This window comes from Mobula hypostoma, chromosome 13 (genome assembly GCF_963921235.1).
Source record: "Mobula hypostoma chromosome 13, sMobHyp1.1, whole genome shotgun sequence".
NCBI lineage: Eukaryota > Metazoa > Chordata > Chondrichthyes > Myliobatiformes > Myliobatidae > Mobula > Mobula hypostoma.
In genome coordinates this window covers 52,033,535-52,047,799 of record NC_086109.1, presented here as the reverse complement: position 1 = coordinate 52,047,799, position 14,265 = coordinate 52,033,535, and the positions used below count along the sequence as shown (strand labels likewise).

General features: G+C 44.2%; 1 protein-coding gene across 2 annotated transcripts in view; it reads left to right on the top strand.

The window, feature by feature from the left end:
- The window catches only part of LOC134355954 (SHC-transforming protein 1-like), a 203,835-nt gene that overhangs the window by 470 nt on the left and 189,100 nt on the right, over nt 1-14,265 (top strand). The window lies entirely within an intron of this gene.

The window sequence follows — 14,265 nt, the reverse complement described above, 5'->3', positions numbered from 1 at the left end:
TTTTAGCCACCATTCTACAGGAAGATGCCGAAGAGAGTATGGAGGAAATTCATCAGTGTGTTGCCCAAAATGGACTTTTGTTATGGGGGTGCATTGGATAGTCTGGGATTATGGTAAAAGATTTTTAAAATTATAAAATAAAATTATAAACTATAGATAGGGTAGACAATCAGACAGTTTTTCCCATGGTATGAGTATAGGGGTATCAATAACAAAAAAGCATGGCTTTCAAGTGACAAGAAGAAATTTTCAGGAGGATCTGATGGGAATATTGTCGTTGTACCTGTCTGTACCACTGCCTCTGGCAGCTCGTTGAAGACACCACCCTCTGTGTGAAAAACCTGCCTCTCAGATCTCCTTTAAACTTTGCCTGTCTCATATTAAACTTGTGCCATCTAATTTTAGACAAATGAGTCTGACCTCAGTGGTTGGGAAGATGTTAAAGTTGATTGTTAAGGATGTGGTATCAGGGTACTTGAAGATATGATAAAATAGGCCAAAGTCAGCATGGTTTCCTTAAGGGAGAACCTTGCCTGACAAATCTGTTGGAATTCTTCGAAGAAATAACAAACAGCACAGACAAAGGAGAATTGGTGGATGTTGTGTACTTGGATTTTCAAAAGGCAAGTGCCACCCTCGAGGCAGCTTAACAAGTTAAGAGCCCATGGTATTACAAGAAAGATACTAGCATGAATAAAGCAGTGGCTGATTGGCAGGAGGCAAAGAGCAAGAATAAAGTGAGCTTTTTCTGGTTGGCTGCCAAGTGGTGACTAGTGGAGTTCTGCTAAGTTTGAAGTCAGGATTGCTTCTTTTTATGTTGTATATCAATTATTTGGATGATGGAATTCATGGTTTCTGGCCAAGTCTATGGACAATACAAAGATAGATGGAAAGGCAGGTGGTGTTGAGAAGGCAGAAAAGCTGCGGAAGGACATAAACAGATGAGGAGAATGGGCAAAGTGGTGAGAGATGGAATACACTATCAGGAAGTGTAGAGTTATGCACTCTGGTAGAAGAAATAAAAATGCATATTACTTTCTAAATGGAGAGAAAATTCCAAAATCTGAGGTGCAAAGGGACTTGAGAGTCCTCATGCAGGATTCCCTGAAGGTTAATTTGCAGGTCCACTGTGAGGAAGACAAATGCAATGTTAGCATTCATTTAGAGAGGACTAGAATATAAAGCCAAGGATATAATGTTGAGACTTTATAAGGCATCGGTGAGGTTACGCTAGAATTAACTCTTGCCTGAACAAAACCTGGATCCACTGCAATTTGCCTAACACCACAACAGGTCTGCAGCAGGTACAATCTCACAGGTTCTATACTTGACTTAGAGCATTTAAGTAACAGCACAAGGTATGTCAGGCTGCTGTTTATTGATTATACCTGAGCATTCAGCACCATCATCCCCTCAGTATTAATCACCAAGCTTCTAAATCTGGACCTCCCTCTGCAACTAGGTCCTCAACTTTATTAACAGGAGATCATAGTCTGTACATATATCTTCTCGTCACTGACAAGCAACACCTCAAGGATATGTGCTTATCCCATTGTTCTACTCTCACTACCCTCATGACTGTGTGGCTAAGCACAGTTCAGATGCCATCTCTAAATTTGCCATTGTTGTTAAAATCTCAGATGGCAACGTGAAGGCATACAGGAGTGAGATAGATGGTTGAGTGGTACTGCAACAAAAACCTTGTATGCAAGTAATTGAAGGTGGACTTCAAAAAGGGGAAGTCAGAAGAACATGCAACAGTACTCATTCAGAGGTCAGGGGTGAGTGGTCATAAGAGTGAGAAGCTTCAAGTTCCAGGGTGTTAAAATCTCAGAGTATCTATCTTGGGCTCAACAGATTGATGTAATTACACAGAAGGCATACCAGGAGACATCTTCTAGAGGTGGTCCCTCAAGAAAATATCCATAACTAAGGTCTCTCACCATTAGGAACATGCTCATTGTTAGCATTGAGGAGGAGGTACATGATCCACACTCAATGACTCAAGAAAAAGGTTCTTTCCCCTCTTATCAGATTTCTGAACAGTCCATGAACAATACCTCAACATTCTCTTTTTATGCATGATTTATTTGTTTTTTGTAATTTATAGCAATTTTACATGTTCGCATTGTACTACAGCCACAAAACAAATTTCATGTTATAAATTAGCAATAATAAATCTTATTCTAGTTCTGATTCTGTTCTTGAACCTTTTGTGGGATTTCAGGTTTCTGTTCCTCCTGCCCAATGGCTGGTTGGGCCCTGATGTAGATACTTTAAATATGGTATTCCTGGTAATCTAGCCAAAACTGCTTTGGTGGTAAAGTCAGAGGGCAATAGTGGAGGGTTGTGTTTCTGATTGGAGGCCTGTGATCAATGGTTTGTCATGGGTTTGGTTCTGGGTTCCTGTTTTTGTTTTATATTTTTAAAGTATTGGAAAAGAACGAAGTTAATGGATAACACCAAAATTGATGGTGTACTGTACAATGAACAAGACTGCCTCAGTTACAACAGGATCCAGAACAACCAAGGAAGCAGGCAAAGGATTGCAAGCAGAACTTAACTAAGACAAGTGTGATGTGCTGCATTTGTGAACTGAAACCAGTGGCATTCTACAGGGACATATATATACAGAATGGGCTCTGGTCAATTCCCAAAAGACCTTCAGTATGGGCAACAGGCAGAGGCTGCACACCCAGTTGGTTTCCCACAGTTTTGCTTTAAGGATGTCTGCAGAATAGATCTGAAGCTGGCCAACATCGATGTGAACAATAGGGAAGACGTAGCAGACAACTGGGCCACCTGGCAGTTTGAAAAGGCATACAAAAAGCAGAAAGTACCAACAGCAACGAGCTGGCGGCTAAGAGAGCTCCATGGAAGGAGAAGGCTGCTTCAACCAGATGCCAGTCTTCCTTCAGCTCCAGCCAGCATGGACGAGGCTGTCACTCCAGGGTGGGACTCTTCAGTCATTCTAGGAAGTGCATCACCACAGGTTGATTTTCCTCAACTGAAACCCACTTTCTTTGGAGTCAGAAGGATGCCTATATATGACCTGGATGAAAATGTACATGGGTTAGTAAGCTTGCAGACGGCACAAAGATTGGTGAAGTTGTGGACAGCATAGAGGGTTGTCAATAAATACAGGTATGGGACAGAGAGATAGCAGATGGAGCTTAATCCAAGCAAGAGGAGGTTTGCATTTTTGGAGGTCTAATTAAGGGGAAAGTACACAGTTAAAGGAAAGACCCTTAATGGCATTGATTTATGGAGGGATCTTGAGCTCCAAGGCCATAGCTCCCTGAAAACGGTCACACAAATAGATTGAAGTAGAAGAAGGTGCAAGACTTCTTCAATGTTTGGGACTCTGAATTAGAGTCAGGAAGTCATGTTGCCGTTTTATAAAATTGGTTAGGCCACATGTGGCGTACTATGTGCAGTCCCCTCCATTTCCCTTACATTTGTTCTCAGCCCATCTTCCCACTGCCTTAATAGTGAGAGTTCCTCTTGTGCTTACCTACCAACCTGTCAGCCTCCCCATCCAACACATTATCCTCCACTGTGCTACACCCATTCACCTCTTCTCTCACCTCCATCTGGGGCCCCAAACAGTCTTTCCAGGTGAGACAACACTTCACCTGAGAATCTACTGGGGTCCATCGTGTCTGGTGCTCCCCATGCAGTCTCCTCTACATTGGTCAGAACTTGTAAATTGGTTCTCTGCACCATCCACCACAAGTAGGGCCAAAGAGTTTAATTATGATTCCCATTCCAATGTGTCAGTCCATGGCCCCCTCTTGTGCCAAGAAAAGGTCACCCTCAGCATGGAGGAGCAACTCCTTATATTCTGTCTGGGTAGCCTCCAACCTGATGGCATGAATATCAATTTCTCCTTCTGGTAAGCATATTTTACCCCACCTCCCTTTCCTTTATTCCCCACTGACCTTTTCTTCTTCTCACCTGCCTATTACTCCCCTCTGGGTCCCCTCCTCCTTCCTTTTCTCCTATGGTCTACTCTCCTCTCCTATCAGATTCCTTCCTCTCCAGTTCTTGACCACCTGGCTTCATCTATCACCTTCCAGGTAGCCTCTTTCCCCACCCCCATCTTTTTATTCTGGCATCTTCCCCCTTCCTTGACAGTCCTGAAGAAAGATCTCAGCCCAATACGTCAACTACTTGTTCAGTTCCATAGTTGCTGCCTGACGTGCTGAATTCCTCCAGCATTTCCTATGTGTTCCTCTAGATTCCCAGCATCAGCAGCCTTTCTCTTGTTCATTGCACATTTCTGTTTGCACATTACAGGAAGGATATGGAGGCTTTGGAAAGGGCACAGGCAAGAATACTTCCTGGATTAGAGTGTATGAGTGTAGAGAGAAGTTGGGCAAATTTGGGTCAATTCCTTTGGAGTAGTAAAGGCTGACAGGAGAGCTGATAGACATTTATAAGATTATGAGAGGCATAGATAGTGTAGACAGTTTTCATACTGCATAGTTTGATGACTCTATAATTCTGTATAGCTCGCTAGTTTATCCCTGTTGTGTTTCTTTAATAATGGAAAATCAGCTCAACTTCAGACCTCTGGTAAAACAGGCAACATGGCAGCATGCTGAGATCCAGCTCCCTGTAATGGTGCTATCTTTAAATTGTTAGAAAGTGTTTTAAAGCTTCTAGTCAGGGATTTCAGTTAACCAAAGCTCCGTGAAAACAGCACTGCTGAATTCGTAGATAAAATTACTTTTAATCCAGTGGCAGCCAAGTTAATAGCGGTGCTCAGTGGACTACTGTGTTCTATGGACAGCGGCCTGGACTAGGCAGCTAAACCAAGGCAGCAGCACAGGCAAGCAGTGCAAGAGGAAGCAGAAAGAGCTGAGAGCTAACCTAACCAGCTGACTAGGCTGGTGGTACCATCACTTTTCCAGGCCATTTTATTTTTTAGAAAATAAAATGTACTCACTGAGACTGAGAGTGAATGCGCAGAAAGAGATGAGAAACTGCTGCATTCTGGGTTTCACCAAAACATGGTTAAACAATAACATGCCTGGCTTAGCATTTCAACTCAACGGAATAACTCTGTTCCACACAGACAGAAACTCCCTGCCAATGGAATCAAAAGGAGGTGAAACCTGTGTGTGCGTTAACAAAGGTTGATGCACAAACTCATGTGGTTAGTTAGTTACTGTTCTGGGGCAATTAAACATCTTACCTGCTCAGGGAGTTTATGCTCATACATTCCCGAGTATGAACTTTAAAGTATCATCAGCTCTCTACAAAACAAGCATCTGGATGGCCTCTTCATAACTGCAGGAGACTTCCATCATGTTAATCTGCAGGACCTTTTACCCAAATTTTATCAACACATAGGAAATAGCGTACATACTTAATGAATACTTTGCTTCAGTATTCACTACGGAAAAAGATCTTGGCAATTATAGGGATGACTTGCAGTGGACTGAAAAAGCTTGAAAATGTAGAAAGCAAGAAAGAGGATGTGCTAGAGCTTTTGGAAAGCATCAAGTTGGGTAAGTCACCGGGACCGAACGGGATGTACCCCAGGCTACTGTGGGAGGCGAGGGAGGAGATTGCTGAGCCTCTGGCAATGATCTTTGCATCATCAATGAAGACAAGAGAGGTTCCAGAGGATGGGAGGGTTGCAGATGTTGTTCTCTTATTCAAGAAAGGGAATAGGGATAGCCCAGGAAATTATAGGCCAGTGAGTCTTACCTCAGCGGTTGGTAAGTTGATGGGGAAGATCCTGAAAGGCAGGATTTATGAACATTTGGAGAGGCATAATATGATTAGGAATAGTCAGCATGGCTTTGTCAAAGGCAGGTCATGCCTTACGAGCCTGATTGAATTTTCTGAGGATGTGACTAAACACATTGATGAAGGTGGAGCCGTAGACGTAGTGTCTATGGATTTTAGCAAGACATTTGATAAGGTATCCAATGCAAGGCTTATTGAGAAAGTAAGGAAGGAATGGTATCCAAGGGGACATTGCTTTGTGGATCCAGAACTGGCTTGCCAACAGAAGGCAAAGAGTGACTGTAGACGGGTCATATTCTGCATGGAGGCCGGTGACCAGTGGTGTGCCTCAGGGATCTGTTCTGGGACCCTTACGCTTTATGATTTTTATAAATGTCCTGGATGAGAAAGTGAAGGGATGGGTTAGTAAATTTGCTGATAACAAAGGTTGGGTGTGTTGTGGATAGTGTGGAGGGCTGTCAGAGGTTACAACGGGACATTGATATGATGCAAAATTGGGCTGAGAAGTGGCAGATGGAGTTCAACCCAGATAAGTGTGAGGTGGTTCATTTTGGTAGGTCAAATTTGATGGCAGAATATAGTGTTAATGGTAAGACTCTTGGCAGTGTGGAAGATCAGAGGGATCTTGGGATCCTGGGATCCGAATCCACAGGACACTCAAAGCTGCTATGCAGGTTGACTCTGTGGTTAAGAAGGCACAGGGTGCATTGGCCTTCCATTGTAAGATTGAGTTTAAGAGCCAAGAGGTAATGTTGCAGCTATATAGGACCCAGGTCAGACCCCACTTGGAGTACTGTGTTCAATTCTGGTCACCTCACTATCTGAAGGACGTGAAAACCATAGAAAGGGTGCAGAGGAGATTTACAAGGATGTTGCCTGGATTGGTGAACATGCCTTATGAAAATAGGTTGAGTGAACTCAGCCTTTTCTCCTTGGAGCGACGGAGGATGAGAGGTTATGTGATAGAGGTGTACAAGATAATGTCAGGTATTGATCGTGTGGATAGTCAGAGGCTTTTTCGCAGGGCTGAAATGGCTATCACGAGAGGGCATAGTTTTAAGGTGCTCGGAAGCAGGTACAGAGGAGATGTCAGGGGTAAGTTTTTAACTCAGAGAGTGGTGAGTGCATGGAATGGGCTGCCAGCAACGGTGGTGGAGGCGGATATGATAGGGTCTTTTAAGAGACTCCTGGTCAGGTACATGGAGCTTAGAAAATTAAAGGGCTATGGGTAAAGCCTAGGTAGTTTAAGGTAGGGACATGATCGGCACAGCTTTGTGGGCCGAAGATCCTGTATTGTGCTGTAGGTTTTTCTATGTTTTTTTATACATCACCATGGCCAGTAGTGGAACATATAGCCACCTAACACTCTTATCTTGGCCTCTCTGACCACATCTCTATAATGTTAATCCCAGAATACTGACTACTGCTGAAAATGGAGAAAGCAGTCAGGAGGACCATCACTGTGTGTGGCCTAATGAGGCAACCTCTATGCTTCAGGGCTGTTTTGAACAAACTAACTGGCAGATGTTCAAGAAGGCCATCACAAATGGAGAAAACACGGACCAAGAAGAATATTCTTTACTTGTCACCGGCAGCATCAGTAAGTGTGTAGATGATGTTGGTACTTCAAGAATGGTTATTTCACGGCCCAACCAGAAGCTCTGGCTAAACGCAGAGGTGTGCTCCCTACTAAAAGCCCAGGATGCTGCTATCTAGTCCAGTGACAAAACCACTCTCAGAATAACCAGGAGAAACCTCATTTTAGGCATCAAGATGACAAAGACCAAAGATCTCTTCACACAAAAAATTACTTTTCATCTTATACACCTCTATCAAGTATTCCTCCCTCACTCTAAAGTATTTCCCAGACCTTGAACACCTCTCAATTAGAAAAATAGAGGGCTATGGTAAAGCCTAGGTAGTTTTAAGGTAGGGTCATGTTCAGCACAGCTTTGTGGGCCAAAGGGCCTGTATTGTGCTGTAGGTTTTCTATGTTTCTATTAAATGCCGACTATTCTATTTACCAAGATAGCTCTCCTCCATGATCTTGACCATAGTTTACATACCACCAGCAGCAAACTGTAATCAAGTGCTTGAGGTACTGCATGATGCTGTCACAAACAAGAAATAATCCACCCTGATATATTTCAAATCAGAGTCATGGATTTCAATCAGGCTTGTTTGGAGAAATTCCTCCCCAATTACTATCAGCATATAATCTGTAGCACCAGAGGTCCCAACACACTAGACCACTGTTATACTATGATACTGTTCCATGCCCAGACGACATTTCGGGAAATTAGACTACTTGACAGTCCTTCTCCTACCTGCATACAGGCAGAGGCTAAAAAGCAAGGCTCCAGAGATTACGACAACAAAGAGGTGGTCACGGGAGACAGAGGAACAGCTGTGGGATTACTTCAAGTTGGTGGACTGGGCTGTGAACAAGGATTCACTTGTGGATCTGAATGAGTACACCATGGTTGTAATGGACTTCATAAAAACAGTCATAGACAAGTGTGTCCCCACAAAATCATTCAGAATCTTTCCCAACCAGAAGGCCAGGATGAACTATGAGATGCACAATCTGCTGAAGGCCAGACCAGAGGCATTTAATTCTGGTGACTAAGAAAGTTACAAGAGGTCCATATACAATCTCTGGAAAGCCATCTCACAGGTGAATTGGCAATTCCAGACTAAACTTGAATCAATAAGGGATGCTCGACAGCTGTGGTAGGGCTTGAATGCCATCACCTCTTAAAAACGAAAATCAATCAATATAGGCGACAACAGAGTTTCACTTCCAGATGAGCTCAATACCTTCTATGCTTGCTTTGACTGTTAAAGCATGGAGGAAGCATCACAAACTCTCACAGCCCCTGATGATCCTGTGATTTCAGTCTCTGAGGCCGACATGAAAGCATCCTTCAGGAGGGTGAACTCACGAAAAGCAGCCAGTCCAGATGAAATACCTAGCCAAGAACTAAAGAGCAGCGCTGATCAACTGGCTGGAGCATTCACTGAGATTTTAACCTCTCACTTTAGCAGTCTGAGATACCCACATGCTTCAGGCAACCTTCAGTTATAACGGTGCTTAAGAAGAACCTGGTAACCTGCCTCAATGACTATCGTCCGGTAACACTTAGATATATCCATGAAGAAATGTTTTGAGAGGTTGGTGATGAAACTTATATACTCCTGTCTGAAAAGTGACTTGGATCCACTCCAATTTGCTTACCAGCACAACAGGTCCACTGTAGATGCCATCTCATTGGCTCTTCACTGAACTCTGAACATCTGGACAGCAAAGATACAAACATCAGGATGCTCTTTATCAACTACAACTTGATATTCAATATTCTCATCCCCCCCACCGCCCCCAAAACTAATCAGTAACCTTCAAGACCTTGGCCTCAATATCTCCTTGTGCAAAAGGATCCTTGGTTTCCTCACTTGCAGACCTCAGTCAGTTTGGCAACATCTCCTCCACAATCTCCATTAGCACAGGTCTACCATAAGTATGTCAGTGGTGGGCAAATGATTGGAGAAGATTTTAGAGACAGCATTTACGAGCATTTGGAAAATCAGACTGTTTAGGGATGGTCATCATGGATAATTGCATTTTTTGAGAAAGTGACAAAGCAAATTGATGAAGGTAGAGCAGTGGCTGTGATGTTTTAGTAAGGTGTTTGATAAGGTTCCCCATAATAGGCTCATTCAGAAAGTCTGGAGGCATGGGATCCAGGGAAACCTGGCTCCGTGCATTCAGAATTGGCTTGCCCACAGAACGCAAAGTGTGGCCATAGTTATGTGGTAGAGCATATTCTGCCTGGAGTGATCAGAGTGATCTTTCTCTTGACCCTGCTCTTTGTAATAATTATAAATGACTTGGATAAGGACATGGAAGCATGGATTAGTAAGTCTGCAGATAACATGGAGGCTGGTAGATACTGCAAGTTACAAAACGATAGGTTGCTGAGTTGGACTGAGAATTGGCAAATGGAGTTCAACTGGAAATGTGTGAAGGTCAAACTTGAAGGCACAATACAGGGTTAATGACAAGACAGAGTGATCTTGTGGTCCACATCCATAAAGTTGATGTGCAAGTTGATAGGGTGGATAAAAAGGCGCATGATGAGTTGGCCTTCATTATCGGGGGACAGAGTTCAAGAGCCACAAGGTAATGTTGCAGATCTATAAAACTCTGGTTTTATAGACCACACTTGGAATATTATGCTCAGTTATGATCACCTCATTATAGGAAAGATGGGAAGCTTTAGAGAGGATACAGAGGAGATTTACCAGGATACACCTCCCTTGGTGCAGTGACCTCGGAATTTAAAGGAAAGGATGTACATCTAAAATCAACTAAAAGAGGGGAAAAAATCTTCCATTTTTAAAGTGCCCTTCTTGGCAGCAAGCATCCAAGATTGTGTGAAGGAATCTGCAGCAGAGGGGCAGTGTTGGGAGGTAGGTCCTTCTTGATGCAGTCAGATGGAGATCTACAGATTGTGTTAGGGTGTGCACTAGAAACACAAACACGAGGAAATCTGCAGATGCTGGAATTTCAAGCAACACACATAAAAGTTGCTGGTGAATGCAGCAGGCCATGCAAAGGGTCCTGACGAAGGGTCTCGGCCCGAAATTTCGACTGTACCTCTTCCTAGAGATGCTGCCTGGCCTGCTGCATTCATCAGCAACTTTGATGTGTGTTACTAGAAAGGCATGGTCACTGAAAAACAGAACAGTATCAGTCCTCTTCACTTTGCAGGCCGACTGAGAAATCTGGGAGAAGTGTGTGAGTTGTGATTGTCAATTGTGTACAACGATGACAGGAAACCTGTGTGGGAGACTTTTAAAAGTGGAAAGGCTGTTGCACTGGGAAGTCCAGGTTCAGTAGTATTAACAAGCCTCATAAACAGAGGCCTCTCTTGGTTGCATTGGATGACCATGATGTCTTTGTGCCTTGTCATGCCCTTCGCTCTCCACGGAGTGTTGCAGTACTGCCTCCCTGGTCATTGGTCTCATCTGCCTAGTCTGCTGGAACTGACTAGGACAGGCCTGTCCCTATCTCACTGGGGTATGTGGCCACCAGCTACACTCATCTGGTTTAACCTGTCCATCAAAGCAGTGTTCTGGATTTAGCCGCCGCCACATGCAAACAAATATATGGAGCCACAGGTGAGAACTGAGTGTCCAGAGGTAACCAAAGGTGAGTGAGCTGCCCTATAGTGGACAAGGCAAGCTCGTTCATCAGACATTTTAGCCCTCCCTGGACACCCCACACACAGGAAGTGTTATAACCCCAAAACTGAAGAACATTGATAATTTACATGGGTGGTTGACACCCAGTGCCAGAGTGCCTGCTTCTGTGCTGTATATTTCTAGGACTTTGACACCATAGACGATGGTGAGTCATATCAGAGACTGTCTTTTACACAGAAGTCACTGGAGTTACAATACCTGAACATTAATATTAAATCATGCAATTTAACCCATCCTGCAGAAGCTCCACACCATGTGCAACAAATATATATATATATTTTTTTTTCCCATCTTTGGTTTAAGTGTACTCTATCCAAAGGCTGATTTATATTTGTGCGTCAAATGTACGCCGTAGGTATCGCATACCTTACGCCGTACCCTATGCTGTAGGGTGATGTGCACCTTCCCAAAAATGTAACTCTTGTGTCGTGGCAACGCAGACCGCAACAACTGTGATTGGTCTGCTTGGTAGAATCACATTTCCTCATACGCATTTATGGTTGCTTTTCTCCGCCATGTCTGTACACTGATGCATAATAAATGGTTGGAGACGATGAACCAAATCGTCAAATCTACCTGCTGACATCCAAAATTATTTGAAATGCATTTCCTCGTCCATGTCTCTCACGAAGAAACTCAACAGTGGCATAGAAACCCCATTGCCAACTAGCGTTTTGGCGGTGAATTGCAGAGTGACACAGACACAAGTACACATGCTTGTTACGGCGTAGGGCTACGCAAAAGTATAAATCAGGCCTACGGCGTAGCCCGTACGCACAAGTATAAATCAGCCTTTAGCCTAACTCCACTGTTCCTCTGGAACAGTGCTTTAGACTCCCACTCTTTCTGAAGCTGCTGACTGATCTGCATCATAATGGTAGGGCCCTGGGTAGAGCTGTAAAACTGAGAGTTAAGAGTCACAGAACACTACAATACACAAACACGCCTTTGATCCACCTAGTCTATGCTGAACTATTATTCTGCCCAGTCCCATCGACCCATACCTGGATCATACCTCTCCCATCCATGTGTTTATCCAAACTTCTAAATACCGCTACTGAACCTATGGCCACAACTTCTGCCAACATCTCCTTCCATAGTTGCACCACCTCGAGTAAAGAAGTTTCCTCAATTGCCCATTAAACATTTCAATTTTCACCCTTAGCCTCACCCAACTTCAGTGGAGAAAGCGTGTTTTCATTTATCCTATCTATACCCCTCAATTTTGTATACCTCTGTCAAATCTCCCATCATTCTCCTCTAGGAAAAGAAGTCCTAATCTAGTTAACCTTTCCCTATAACTCAAGACGTCAAGTACTGCCAGTAAATGTTCTTTGTACTATTTCAATGTCATTGATATCTTTCTTGTAGGTAGGTATCTAGAGCGGTACACAATACAGCAAAGAATCAAGTACTTGGTACACTGAAAATGGCTATATAGGTCGACAGAGTAGTGAAGAAGATATTTGGCATCACACATCAAAGTTGCTGGTGAACGCAGCAGGCCAGGCAGCATCTATAGGAAGAGGCGCAGTCGACGTTTCAGGCCGAGACCCTTCGTCAGGACTAACTGAAGGAAGAGTGAGTAAGGGATTTGAAAGCTGGAGGGGGAGGGGGAGGGATGGAGCCAAGAGCTGGACAGGTGATAGGCAGAAGGGGATACGAGAGGATCATGGGACAGGAGGTCCGGGAAGAAAGACGGTGGGGGGGGTGACCCAGAGGATGGGCAAGAGGTATATTCAGAGGGACAGAGGGAGAAAAAGGAGAGTGAGAGAAAGAATGTGTGCATAAAAAAGAGTAACAGATGGGGTACGAGGGGGAGGTGGGGCCTAGCGGAAGTTAGAGAAGTCAATGTTCATGCCATCAGGTTGGAGGCTACCCATACGGAATATAAGGTGTTGTTCCTCCAACCTGAGTGTGGCTTCATCTTTACAGTAGAGGAGGCCGTGGATAGACATGTCAGAATGGGAATGGGATGTGGAATTAAAATGTGTGGCCACTGGGAGATCCTGCTTTCTCTGGCGGACAGAGCGTAGATGTTCAGCGAAGCGGTCTCCCAGTCTGCGTCGGGTCTCACCAATATATAAAAGGCCACATCGGGAGCACCGGACGCAGTATATCACCCCAGTCGACTCACAGGTGAAGTGATGCCTCACCTGGAAGGACTGTTTGGGGCCCTGAATGGTGGTAAGGGAGGAAGTGTAAGGGCATGTGTAGCACTTGTTCCGCTTACACGGATAAGTGCCAGGAGGGAGATCAGTGGGGAGGGATGGGGGGGACGAATGGACAAGGGAGTTGTGTAGGGAGCGATCCCTGCGGAATGCAGAGAGAGGGGGGGAGGGAAAGATGTGCTTAGTGGTGGGATCCCGTTGGAGGTGGCGGAAGTTACGGAGAATAATATGTTGGACCCGGAGGCTGGTGGGGTGGTAGGTGAGGACCAGGGGAACCCTATTCCTAGTGGGGTGGTGGGAGGATGGAGTGAGAGCAGATGTACGTGAAATGGGGGAGATGCGTTTAAGAGCAGAGTTGATAGTGGAGGAAGGGAAGCCCCTTTCTTTAAAAAATGAAGACATCTCCCTCGTCCTAGAATGAAAAGCCTCATCCTGAGAGCAGATGCGGCGGAGACGGAGGAATTGCGAGAAGGGGATGGCGTTTTTGCAAGAGACAGGGTGAGAAGAGGAATAGTCCAGATAGCTGTGAGAGTCAGTAGGCTTATAGTAGACATCAGTGGATAAGCTGTCTCCAGAGACAGAGACAGAAGGCCTGGCAGTATCTATGGAGGGAAATGGACAGTGAACATTTTCAGTTAAGCCTCTTCATCTGCACAGTTGAAAGAAATGTGTTCACTCTGGAGTTTGACTCATCCATGGATATATTCAGTTCATATTTCATAGTCAGCAGCTCGCCGTGACCACGACCAAGAAAACTGTGTCAATGACTTACAGAGAACTCAGCAATATCCACTGAAAACCCGGGAAGTTACTAGTTGATAAAAATGCAAAGGGCAAAGATTCCAGTCGTGCTTCAGGGAGTTATTTCCCAAACTGAATGTTACAAGGAGAATTGATCTGGATATAGGGTATTGCAGCAGCCTCCTTTGGTATAAACAGGTTGAATGCAGATTTTTATTTTAACTTTATCCTTTCTGACCCTGTTGCAAGCTATTGCTGTTCCTGCTTCACTTTTCTCTTTTCTACATAATTGAAATGCCAAAAGAGTTTTTGGGTAGAACATAGAACA